Source organism: Felis catus, chromosome B2 (assembly GCF_018350175.1).
Source record: "Felis catus isolate Fca126 chromosome B2, F.catus_Fca126_mat1.0, whole genome shotgun sequence".
In the NCBI taxonomy this organism is placed as follows: Eukaryota; Metazoa; Chordata; class Mammalia; order Carnivora; family Felidae; genus Felis; species Felis catus.
This window is the reverse complement of record NC_058372.1, coordinates 109,173,505-109,187,433: the sequence shown is the minus strand read 5'-3', so window position 1 is coordinate 109,187,433 and position 13,929 is coordinate 109,173,505. Positions and strand designations below refer to the sequence as shown.

At 34.5% G+C, this 13,929-nt stretch overlaps 1 pseudogene; it reads left to right on the top strand.

Annotated features, from left to right (window-relative positions):
- Nucleotides 1-9,788: 9,788 nt before the first annotated feature.
- Nucleotides 9,789-10,049, top strand: LOC101100471 (annotated as a pseudogene).
- Nucleotides 10,050-13,929: the final 3,880 nt, after the last annotated feature.

The following is a 13,929-nucleotide window of genomic DNA, read 5'->3' as shown; positions in this document are numbered from 1 at the left end:
GCAACTTATTGGTCAGTGACTCTCAGAATTGCCCAGAGGTCCTGTTAAAATACAGGTCACTTGCCCTACACTCTGGAGTTTTGATTCAGCAAGCCTGGGGTGGAGCCCACAATTTTGCGTTTCTAACAAGTTCATAGGTGATGCTGATGCTGCTGGTCTTCAGACCACACTTTAAGAGCCACTGTTCTAACGCATGGAATCCTACCTAATAAGTGTGATAGGGGCATGAAGATGCCTGTCTCCTTGGCATTCTAGGTAAAACATAGAGTAGCTTCCCGAAGATGAAAGGATTGGCTGAATTAGTAGCCATACCAGATCCTCTGTGTATAAGATTTTCTTTGTTAGCACTTTGTTAAACCATCTTTTCTGGTTCTTTGTATTCATTTATGTCTTCCCTAAAGCAAATATTAAATCAGTAAAACAAATGCATCTACCCTTATAGTCCATGGAATATAGAGGTCATTAAAGCTATTAAGGTAGAGTAGGGAAATAATTGCTTGGAACAAATTATATACTTGGATTCAAATGCCCCATAACAAAACCCAAATCAATCTATGTATATATACTAAACATGGAAGAAAACTGTTACTAACTATGTTGAATTAAGATCTATTTTCTGGCTTTTGTGAGTGATGTTTATTTCCTTGCCAATTACTACATAAGTAATATTTACAAAAGTTATTCAGATATTTTAAGGAAGTACCAAAGAGAGAATGGTTTTTAAAACTTTTATAAAAATGAGCAGCAATGTATAAATTATAGAAAAATATACATACTGTTTCAAACACATTAACTTGAGATACTTGTGTTACTTAAATATCCTCATATTTTCTTTATTTAAATTTTTTTAACGTTTTATTCATTTTTGAGAGACAGAGAGAGACAGGGCATGAGCAGGGAAGGGCAGAGAGAGAGGGAGACATAGAATCCGAAGCAGGCTACAGGCTCCAAGCTGTCAGCAAAGAGCCCGATGTGGGGCTTGAACCCACGAACCGTGAGATCATGACCTGAGCCAAAGTCAGATGTCTAACTGACTGAACCACCCAGGCACCCCAATATCTTCATATTTTCTAACATTCCCCTTAAGATGTGTAAATTGTAAATCTATTGACCCATTGCAAAATTTTAAAAATAGCTAAAGGTGTCAGTTTGTGGAGATCACGCTGAATTAGTAAACATCTCCTAATGTTCTTCTCCCAAAACATTTAAGTAGAAATTATTTTCAGTTTTACCTATCCTTGTTTTAATTACTAGAATACAAAGAATTGCTAAAACCAAACCATGTCTTTACATTTTCTTTATTTGTTCTGGATAATGTTGATTTAAGGATATCCAGACGAATTCTTTTTTTTTTTTTAATTTTTATTTAAATTCTAGTTAGTTAACATACAGTGCAATACTGGTTTCAGGCAGACAAATTCTTGTTAATTACTAGAAGGAAGGAAGGAAGGAAGGAAGGAAGGAAGGAAGGAAGGAAAGAAAGAAAGAAGGAAGGAAAGCAGGCCATGCTAGAACCTCATGAGCCATATTTTATCCTCATAGAAAATTTTAATTAATGCCTTATTAAAACTACCCTAAATTTATGGGTTCATTAAATATGGAATAAGGCTAAGTGTAGTGTTACAAAAAGCACCACTATGACAAATAACAGAAAATTTATCTTGATATTATGCCCAACACATATTCATTCAGAGAGAGCTGTATAAAAACAAAATGGAGCCAGAGAGAGGTCTGAATGAATAAAGGAGTGGAAAACTAGATGTTAACATTTTCCCATAATTCTTGTTGCCATGCATTGACTGCTGCTATCCCTACTTAGAAATGAGAATACAACATTCTAGATCTTTCTTTTTTTACTCAAACCAAAATAGGATTTCAAGCTATATGATAAAGGAGTTTGGGGTTTGGGGAAAAGTTCATTTGTTTCAGTGCATTCATTCTATATGTATGTTGCAAAAGATTTAACCTAAATAATATTTTGAAGTATTACCAGACAATTAATAAATTGAAGTAAAACTCAGTAGTTTTTTTTTTTAACTTTTATTTTTGAGAGACGGAGACAGAGCATGAATGGGGGAGGAGCAGAGAGAGAGGGAGGCACAGAATCCAAAGCAGTCTCCAGTCTCCGAGTGGTCATCACAGAGCCTGACACGGGACTTAAACCCATGAACTGTGAGATCATGGCCTGAGCCGAAGTCGGACGCTCAACCGACTAAGCCAGCTAGGTGCCCCAAAACTCCGTAGCTTTTTTATATCCCTTGTAAAAACTATTAGAAAACTTAAGTGAAATAAAAACATTTATTTACAATAACTCCAAAACAGTATAATGCACAACAAAGGAAAGATGAGGTTGAAGGGGCAGGAAGGGTCCAGAAGATGCAGGACATATCTCCAGGCACTTGGAAGCCGTGCCAAGGCTCAAGTGGGGCATGTTCTGGTTTGCATTTTTTAAAAACCCACTTTCGCTGCTGAACAGAGAATGATTTATAGGAGCAAAAGTGGATTGGAAATCCACTGTAGTCTAGGTGAGTGGAGATAGGGAATTGTATGTTTGTAAAGAGCTTAGCACATGTTCTTGGGCAAAGTAGGCACTAAGTAAAATTATTAATCATCACAACCCCATATTTATACTTATATGTTTCATAATTTTCCTCTGTACATATCTTTCCTATCATGTCAAATCCAGATATAAAAGCTAGTTAAAGGACTTCTGCTATTCGGGTTTATTTTATTTTTCTCAATTCCAAACAACAGTCATTCGAGGACTTTGTGATTAAGTAGAGAAAGTAGAAGACATCAAGCCATATATAGTCCTCAGCTTTCAAACACCAGATCTTCACATTTGGTCTGCACCCACACACATTCTTTCTCCTGGTACACTTGTAAGAGTCTCCTGCTCAAGACTAATGATTAACTCAGCTCTAGATTCATCCCCTGCAGTCTTGTTGAGCCCACCTGTCTCTCCTTTTCCATGATCACTTCTGTCTCTGGTATCCTGAACCACTATTTATCCACTGACTCCCTCCTCCAGCACTTATGTCTGAAAAGAATTCCCAACTTCCCTCTTCTTCACTCCAAATTTTCTGAAGCTCTGAAATTTGTAGTTTGTTTCCTTACACATGCAGTCTCCATTTTGTTACTTTCCCCTCTTTCCTCAACCTCAGAGAATTTAACTAATGGAAGAAACTATTCTTGCCAAGATCATCAATAGCCTTTTTGCTCCCCAAGAAAATGGGTTCTTCTCAGTCTTTCTCTTACTTGGGTCCCCAGATGCCTTTCTTACTGTGGAGCAATCTTCCATTCTTCAAATGCTCTCTTCTTGAATTCCATGAAATTTCTCTGTTCATTTCCACAGGAAAATATTTCCTGGTCTCATAAACTGCTAGGTACCCTATTAAATGCTTCCAGACAAGGATATAAAATGAAAGTTTTATCCAAATCTCTAAAAAAGAAATCCTCACCAAAGTGAAGTGTCAAACCAAGATGGAAACTTTTAGAGAAAAGTATCAAAATCAGTTTAATAACTCTTCACCTTCATATTCATATTGAGAGAAAGAATTTTTTAAGATGAGAATTTTTTGGAAATACCTGGGCTAATATCCATTAGTGGAAAAGGGTTCTTCATCTGCACCTCAAGCCTAGTGAAAGTGACTTCAAAGAGATCTTTTAAAGAGTTCATTATTTGTCACCTCCAGTTAGGGAAGCAAATGAAGCTGGTGTCTTTGGTGTGCTGTCCAGAAAATTGAAAAAGGATGAGAAATGGTCTATATGTTAAAAGATAACCTGAGGAAGAGAGGGCTGCCTTGAAATCAGCCTACATTCCTAGAATCTATAGGGACAAAGGCTGTGTTGGGGTCCCCAAATCCAGTTGTGGGTCATGCACAATAGAAAGCAGATGTGGAATTGATTTAGGCCCTGCCTAATAGGTTCTTGTCAGGGCAGAGGGAGGCAGAGGGGGAGTGGGAAGAAGTTCTCAGTGGAGATAAGCTAAAGGTATCACAAGATTCTCAGGGCATGAGGAAGGTATATACAACCTGCAAGAGGAGAATATATCACCTTATGAAGGAAAGCACAGGTAAGAGGCCCTAATAAGGATACACAAAGCACCCTCAACAGAGTCAGCTTTAGAGACATACCAGGCAGGCCCAGAAACCAAAAGATCACTTTAGGATAATCCTAGTCAAATAAAAATTTTTCTGTTCCCCTCCCTCCCTTGCTGCTTTACACCTCCACCTTTCCCCCTAGAAGAGCCAGAAAAAGCAAGCAGTAAAAGGGTAAGGAGATGAGTGAGAGAGAAAAAGGCAACCATACCTCTACTCCTATAGAAGCCTAGATAGAAGTGGATAGCTTGTACATGGAATGGACTTGGAAATTTTGACTATTACAAAAGACAAGCACGCTGTAATTTCTGATTTAGAAAGTATTTGCGATTTAAAGTGACCATGAGAGAAACATGACACTACTAGAGTTTTCATAGAAACAGAGGAAGATCACTCCTCACCAAATTTTAAAGAGCTAATGAGAAATAACATAAAGGTGCATTACCGCTACACTCATTGTTCCTACGTGCTTAACACGCCAATTATACTCCCATATACGTGGTACACAACTTTACATTTGTAAATTTCATCACAGTTGTAACTACTTATTTGATGTCTAATTATTCCATGACCGCTTTCTTGTAGCTTTATCCCTAAACCTGAGTATTCAGGATACCATTCTTCTGTTAGTCTTCCAATTTCATACTATTTTGCAGACATGCCATGGCCAGTATCTTCTCTCAACTGCTGCTCCTGATGTTGTTCCCATCTGTGACATCTCTCCTTCTTTAGTTAACTAAGCCAGAGAATTTAAAATCTACTTAGTTCTACTTAGCTTTAAGGCTCATCTCACATCTTTCTTTCTCCATGTTTCTCACACTCCATGCCCCAATGGCCACTGTCTTCTCGGAAGTCCTCTAATATTCTCATTTTCACATTTCACATTTTTGTGTATTGATTCATCTTCCCAACAATATTACACAATCTTTTTGAATACAGGCCAACTGTTGTATTATTTTCACAGTCTATTGCAGTTAAAAACATCATTAGTTTCCCCAAAAGAATATTTTTTAAGCGTCTACTTTGGGTCAAGTACTATATGCTATGGGCTAAAAATGTCCATGGATTTTGACACAATATCCCCTGCATGACATCTTGTACATAAAGGGGAACCAGTCAATGATGTTCCAAATATTCATTTTATTTTGTAAGGCTTTTATTTTATTTTCATGGCAAAGGAGTCCAAATAACATGTGTTCCATTTAAATTCTGCAAGCGTTATCGCCCAGTACTTTCAAAGCTTTTGGGTCTGTGTGTTCATTGCAGTTTTCTGACTGTCATGAGAAAGCAAATTTCAGTATTTGGAAAGTACCAGAAATAAAAATTTTTACTTCCCTTTCCTGATCATTTTTTTCATTATCTTTACCTATTGTTCTTCTCTTTGTTATTCACCATAGTTAAAAATTGTTTATAATGAAAAGAACTTTAACATAAATAATACCATAAAAAAGAATGGTTTGAAGAAAATATGCTGAAATGCTAAGAATGCTTGTATGGATGTAAATTGCAACTATGAGCATTTTGTTCTTTTTGTTTGTTTATTTTGGATAAATGTTCATTAATGAGCATATATACATGCATAATAAAGACAATCATTAGGAATTAAACTTTATGAAATGAGTACCATCCCCTTTCCTTTTACTGGACTTTAAACCTAAATAAATCCCAGACTTCTTTTTATTTTACTATTATTGCACATGTACATAAGTATCCAAAGAGAACTGAGAAACATTATTTTAGGAACATAGCTAACTGTATTCATGGTATTTAAAAAGATTATTTGTGAAAATCTCCAGTACTGCTTTATTCCTTTGATGAGCAAAACACTGAGCTAAGCCAAATCACTTTTTAATCAAGCATGTTCAAGAGACAACCTGAACCACATGCTGATAACATCAAAAATAAATATTTCAGCTGCTTAAATAAATGCACTTAAAAATCTTTTTTTGGACATCTCAAAACTGATTTCCATCAGTGAAAATACAAAAGTACTGTATCTGGGGCATGTTCATAGTTGTTTATTTTAAGCATGGTGCATTGTATTGTGCTTTCATCCCGACTTAACTCTGAGCCTTCTGTCTGTCTGTCTGTCTCTCTCTCTCTCTCTGCTTCATTTTTATTTCTATTTTTTGTCTCTGCTGAATGTCTTTCTCTTTGAAGCCTCCACCTACTTTGAAGTTCAGCCTGGGGTAGCATTTTGTTTTGTAAGCCAAGAACTACTCTGAGAGAGACAATCACAATTATATCATAGTGTGAAGGATTCCTCATTCTAGCATAAATATTTCATGCACATAAACCTTTCCACTCACAGTTCTTTGTTTATCTCAGTATGAAAAAAGTGTATTATAATGCCTGCCTCCTTTCTCTTATAAAGTTCTTCACAGTGAGGAGAAAAGCAAGCACTAGACAGAAATCCTAAAAATGCACTAGAATTAAGACCTGAAAGGCAAAATTTTTGAAGGTTAAAACAACTTGGGCTAACAAAACTGCAATGGAACTACAAAAAAAGCATTAATAGAATTATTCAAAGGTATTCTTTGAAACATTTAAGAAGTCACATTTTCACTAATTGCAGGGAAAGAATAAAAGGATAATTAGTGCTGAGATATGATCTTAAAATTTTTAGTTTTCACTATCTCTTATAATGATCAAAATAATAACAATCATAAGCCTAATGAACTAAAATATTTTACCGTTTTACACTAGTGAAAATTATCTATGCATTTTAACACTCATTAATTTAACAAATATTTCCCAAGTGCCTATTATATTTGAGGTTATTGAGCTGAGCACTGGGAATACAGTAATGAATGAGATGCAGTTCCTACTCTTGGTGAAATTTTAGGAAGACAAGCAAACCAGTCACTTCAATATAATATGGTAAATGCTACAATGGAATTAGAGTTACACGTGGAAATGAAACCTATCCCAGTTTTAAATATTTGGGAAAGATGATCAGGAGAAGATGGCAGACAAACAGACCACCTCTCTGTGGGGGAAAAAAAAAAAACAAAAACAAAACCAAAAACAAACCAGCATTTATTTAGCAGTGGGCAATAATCCTATATTGAGACAATGTTTATTTAAAAAAAATAGGTGAAATAATTATGAATAATTTAGCACTTAAGGTAAGAAAAAAGAAAAGACTAAGAAACAGATGATATTAAGAGGGAATTGCAAAACAAAGATGAAGAATAAAGGAAAGTATTTAAAATTGGATGTAAAGAAAACTCCTCTTAATTCTTCTTTTAAAAATACCCTTCTACAGTCTCCTCAAAAAGTTAAAAATAGAACTACCTTACAACCCACCAATTGCACTACTAGATATTTATCCAAAGGATACAAAAATGCTGATTTGAAGAGGCACATTGCATCCAAATGGTTATAGCAACACTATCTACAACAGCCAAATTATAGAAAGAGCCCAAATGTCCATTTACTGCTGAATGGAAGAAGAAGATGTGGTAGATAGATAGATAGATGATAGAGAGATAGATAGATGGAATATTACTTGGGATCAAAAAGAAGGAAATCTTACCATATGAAACAATGTGTATTATGCCAAGCAAAATAAGTCAGTCAGAGAAAGACAAATATCATAGAATTTCATTCAAATGTGGAATTTAAAAAATGAAACTGATGAACACAGGGGAAGGGAAACAAAAATAAGATAAAAACAGAGAGGACAAACCATACGAGATTATTAAATACAGAGAACAAACAGGGTTGTCAGGCATCTCTTAAGGTGGGCATGTCAAAGATTTAAAGACAGTAGGAATATTTATAAATGTTTAAAAGAAGCAGTAAGACTCCCAGATTGTCCCCTCTCTGTGCTTTTAGGTCACTACACCTCAAGTACACTGAAGACAATGTTTTTTTTTCCCAAGAGAAACTGAACCTAAATTGTTCCAGAGTTGGAAAACAAGACCCAAAGTAATTCTGAAGTAAGATATTGAACTTAATTTCTGCATGGTGATGGGGGGAGAGAAAGAGAGAACTTAGTAAAAGTCTCCATACCCAGTGGTAAGCTAAACAGTTCCTGGACCTATCCATCCCCCCGTATGCCAGCTAAGATTTACAATTTCAGAGCAGAAGCCTGGAGGATCTTTCTCTAGGAACACTCAACCACTCCACAAAAATTACACAGATCTACCAATCCAATGGACAAATCTGCCCCAGCACAAAGAACTTCCCATCTCTTTATTAATGTTTCATCTTGAATATATATTGATCATCAGAGAATGTCAAGGGACAGTCTGAAATATTCAAAACAATGACCAAAACAAACTGTAAAGTGCACTTCAGAGAAGCTAAGATGGTGCGGGGGTTAGGGGGAAGAAAATATTGAAGGAATCCTGATTTTTCTTTAGTGGAACAAGATTAGGACTTCATAAAATAGGAATAATCAGAAAACAAAAGAAAAAGTGTTCTTTGAAATTTAAAATAATACCCAAACAAAATAGTCAATAAATGAGTTAGTCAATAAATGAGTTAGTCAATAAATGACATAAAGTAAAAAAAAAAATCCTAGAAAATAGAATTTAAAAGCCAAAAATGACAGTAAATAGAAAAGCAAAAAAAGAAAATTGGAAAACTGATCCAAGATGTTGTACATTCAGCAAGTACCTATTCCAGAAAGAACTCATAAAGAAGATAATGGGGAGAATACTATCCCCCACTCTGAAGAGTAAAAGATGAAGAGGAATATTTCCCAGAATAAGGAAAATAATCTCTACATAGAAAGGACTAATAGAATATTCAATAAATTAATAAGGGCAGAGGGACTTACACCAACTCATTTAATTATGAAATCTAAGAAAGAAAGAAAGAAAGAAAGAAAGAAAGAAAGAAAGAAAGAAAGAGAAGGAAGGAAGGAAAAGACCCTAACAGCTTCCAGATTTTTTTTAAATAAAATTACTTTAAAAGACTGGGAATGGATTACTCAGCTACAAAATTAAATGCTAGAAGACAAAGACCATGCCCTCCAGATTCTTTGTGGAAAAAAAAGATTCTTAATCCTAAATTCTAGAGCCAACCAAAATATCAATCAGGTAAAATAAGGTAAAAATAAAGACTTTTCAAATATTTAAAGACTCAAAAAATTACTTACTTCTTTTTTATCCTTTTTCATGAAGCTTTTGGAGAAATTTCTCTTCAAAATGTGTGACTAAATGAAGAAGAAAAAAACATGAGTCCTGAGAAATTGAGGTCAAGCATGAGAGATATATGAAAGAAATTCCACAGTCAAGGGCAAGCATAGATAGTAATTTGTTCAGATTAGAAGAGGAGGATGGATGGTTTCAAGAGAAAAATCCTACATTAAAAAGAAGTATATGAAAGATTATTTGATAGGTTTAAATAGTAGGAAATCTATTGAGAAACTTTGCAGAACTATTGGAAGGGGTAGAAAACTTAACTCCTGATTCAAAGAAACAAAATAAATGGAAAGAAGAAAGCAATGATTAACTCCAGGAAAAATTTTAAAGTGCAGATAAAGAGCCTACATCTGTACCATTTAGCTCAGCGTGAAAAAGGTTTGCAAAGTCATAATAATAATTCTAGCTACGGATTTTAAAAACTGAGTTATAACTATATTGGGTTGATATGAGAATTGTAAGGGGAATGTAAAAGAACTAAACGTTCCATCTTTGCTGAGGGTGCTTCAGGGTGTCTTTAAGAGTCAGTAGCATGGCAGAAGACAACAAGACCAAAATCATGAACTAACAGACTGCCCCTTTTGACAACCACTTCCCCAACCAGAACCAATTAGGAACTGCTGCCAGAACCACTGGGACTTTCACCACTGTGAGAAGGCAATGACTGTTAAGGGGGTGGTGATGTCTCCCCGTGCAAATGGTACCTGCGTGTGGACAAGTCCCTCTGCCCCACATCCTGTGTGTCAGCCTGGACCACCACAGGGCAGAAGGCAAGTTTCCTGCGAAGATCTGAACAGGGTGGTGAAGGAGGACCTGAGTACATGGTGATTCCAACTCTGGGATCCTGAATCATGGCCTAGCCAATGATAAATACTCGTTGGAAAAGTGAAAAAAAAAAAGGAAAGGAAAAAAAAAGAAAAGAAAAGAAAGAAAGAAAAGAAGAAAAAAGAACTAGAGGTTTTACCTACTTTAACATAAAGTAAATATAAAATATCTAAAAATAACACACCAAAAGCTATCGATGCTTTGAAAGGATTTAGGAATATGTAAGCAAACACCACAAAGTAGTTTATTTTTTTAATTTTTTTTTCAAAGAAGTTTAAAAGTTCAAAATAATTGCCTTTAAGTAGTAACAAGAGCAAGGAAACTGAAAGGAGGTGGCATCTGGCTTTATTTGTTAAAACTTTTTAAAATTATGTGTCTATGTTATTTGGATAATAGTAAAAAATGTTCAGTATCATAACAATGTTAAAGGATATTTAACATGGTTGACCATATAGCTATACACAGAGAGTGGAAAACAACACAGCTAACCATCCTATTTTCAACCGGCCCATCATCTGTTAGTGAATCACCAGCAATTTAATTCCATAAACACGTTTTCTCATCAAGTTTCCCATGTCAGCCACAAGCATAAATCCAAATTGTTTAGGAGTTTTCAATCTGGTAAATGTTGACAGAAGTCTCAGGATAGTTCTATAAGATATTTATCAGTAAAACAAGGAAGAAACATATGTCCATTTCTTTTGAGGGTATTACATAACATATGTCTTTCTGGTATATTTGTCAATGATGAAGCATCAATAAGAATATTCTTTTTCCTTATTAGTGATATTCCTACACTGCCAAGGGATCTGCTGATCAACCTGCCAGACAAAATACTCCAAATATTTTACATTCATTTCTAGTTAAGTTTATTTTTTAAAGTTAGTATATGCCTGGGGCACCTGGGTGGCTCAGTCAGTTAAGCATCAGCTTAGGTCATGATCTCACAGCTCAAACTCATGGTTCCTGAGTTTGTAAGTTCAAGGCCCACATCACCATCTGGCTCTCTGCTGTCAGCACAGAGCCCGCTTGAGATCCTCTCTCCCTCCCCTATGTGCACACGCATGCGCTCTCTTGCTCTCTCTCTCTCTCAAAATAAACATTTAAAAAAAATAGTAAAATAAAAGTTAGTATATGCCCAAACCTCAAGCAAATTAGTTACATATTATTATTTCTTTTAATTACTATAATCTTGTGAGATAAACATTCTACCAGAGGCTCAAAGGTTATATAACCATCCATGGTAACTCAATTGGCTTGGAACACAGCCTGGTTGTTCTGCCACTTGCTCAGAAGATGGCAGAAATCTTTTTCTAATCAGTATTTAATGTTATAAGGTTTCCAAATATTTGTTGGGTAATCTAGATCTGTACTTTAATGTCAACAGAGATTAAATGTTCCTTTTACTCAGAAGACTTATTAAATCTGATTTGATATATTTAGTCTGTTTATGCCTCTGTTTACCAACACATTCAGATCTAAAGAAGCAAGAACATGGCTAAAGGAATATTCAGTTTTTAATAGAGTTCAAAACTAGTTTCTATATGCTAAAGTATCTAGAGGAACATAGATGTCTGCAGCTTACTCTGAAAATCAGATGGATTGGTGAAAATTTTTTAAAAAAACATAGCTATATACAGGATAAAACAAGTCTAGTAAATGTTGATTGTATAAGAACAGATGTTTACTGTAAAAGTGTTTTAGCCTTTCTATTTTATAGTTGAAAACTTTCATTATAAAATATTGAAAAAAAACTAATAATTTAGATCACACTATCTAACAGAAATATAATGGGAGCTACAAATTTGAGTCACAAATATATTTTCACATTTTCTGTAGCCATATTAAAAAAAGAAAAATAAACAGGTAAAATTAATGTTAATAATATGTTATTTAACTTAATGCATCCAAATATTATTTTTAACATGTAATCAATAAAATGTTATTAATGAGAAATTTAATATTCTTTTCATAGTAAGTCTTCAAAATCTAGTGTGTATTTTCAACTTAAAGCACATCTCAATTTAGGGTAACCACATTTTTTACATGCTGAATACATATGACTTCTGTCTACTTTATTACCAGTGCAGATCTCCAGATAAATACACTTGCTATCATGTTTATAAATTTATGTTAAGCACCTGCATAAAGCAAAAACAGGAAAAGAGAAAAATAATTTCACAGGAGAATTATAATGTAATTAATTGTGACCATTTTGCAGTAAATTTCTTGGATAAAAAAAAAAGTACCTAAAAGTTTTATATGTTTCAAAACATATATTCTAATAAGATTCTTCTGCTTATTCTTGAGAGTAAGAAATAATCTATTTGACAAGTGAATATGGACTTTTACATCAAATTTTTAAAAACTACAATTCTTGCTTCCCTCTACTCGTCTTTTTTTTTCCATAATTATATAAATAATAGTGCACCTAAACAGTGGAATAATAGTGGGAAAAACCCACCTTTTTTCCAAATCATAAAAAATAGTTTGAAAAAAAAAAGGAAAGAAATATATTTGCTAGATTTGTGGCATTTTTTCAACATTTTCGTTGTTTTTCTCTTCTAAACCTCTGCTGTAATAACATGCTTTTTAATACTAATATTCAGCACACCCCAGAAATAAAATTAGGAAGACAAATACTGACACTGTATTAGATGATACAATTTCTCTGTTGTTTAAACTTTCTGGAAAAGTTGGAATTTCTGATTAGAAATAACTCAACCATTGATCTTCCTCTAGAGCATGAGACTATTACCCAAAATCTTAACAATCATCAAAATAAAAAATCTCTCCTGCAATACATCTAAAGGGAAAATTTTAATGAAGAGTTTTTGTCCCATAATTATTTAATGGTTTAAAGCAAATATGACTATAGTTCCCAAATTTCTCACTGAGAAATATCAATCTTGAAATAGATTAGATTAATATGATATACTAAGATTAATATGATTTAAACAATTAAATGGGCTTTATAGATAGAAATGCATTAGGAGACCAAGTACATCTCCATTAGATCTGAAGCTAAAGGCAGGCTCTATCCAGTTGACTGGATGCTAGGCTACAAAGGCCCAGCATTTGGGACAAGTCTGAGGTGCCATCTCAGCTCCAGAGTTCCCTAAACCATCATTTCTTGTCTCTGCACACAGTGCAAGCTCTCCCTCTGTCCAAACCTGCTTTCTTCACTCTCTTACAGGTGTTTCTGAGAGCACTTTCCAATAAACTTACTGCATACAAATGTTCCTCTCAGACTAATTCTGGCCAATGGGCTGTGAGCTTATGTGGTAAGTCATTTCCACCCTAGACATTTAACCATATGAGTGCATTCTTCAGTCTCTCTTCTCCTTCTGCTGACACCTCACATATCACCTGTTCCAAATTATATAGCTACAGGCAGTGAGACCTAGTCAGGTGGTGACTGTATGGAAGAGAACTTCTCTCAACCTTGCCTCCTATTGACCTATAATAGATAAGCAATGGTGAGAGACAAACTGTTATGTTATTCTGCAAAGCCTAGCCTCTCTTGACTAATATAGTGTCCATAAACATCCCTTCTCTTTGGGGTAATATAATTTCTTGAGAATAAATGAAAGTCAATCAATTTCATGGGATGAATTTCTTTACATAGAATGAACCCAGAACTTCAATGCTATTCATGTTGATCACTAAGAAAACATTCCCCCCACCACATTCTTACCTTTCTTTTCTTACTTTTGAGTTTTCAAAATATTATAGTGAAAAATGTTTGGAATTTTTTTCTTTAAATTTGGTAATTCCAGATTTAATGAACTTTAGTAAGAAAAAAAATGGAGATATACTACCTTGTAGAGTGATTATAAGGATGAGAT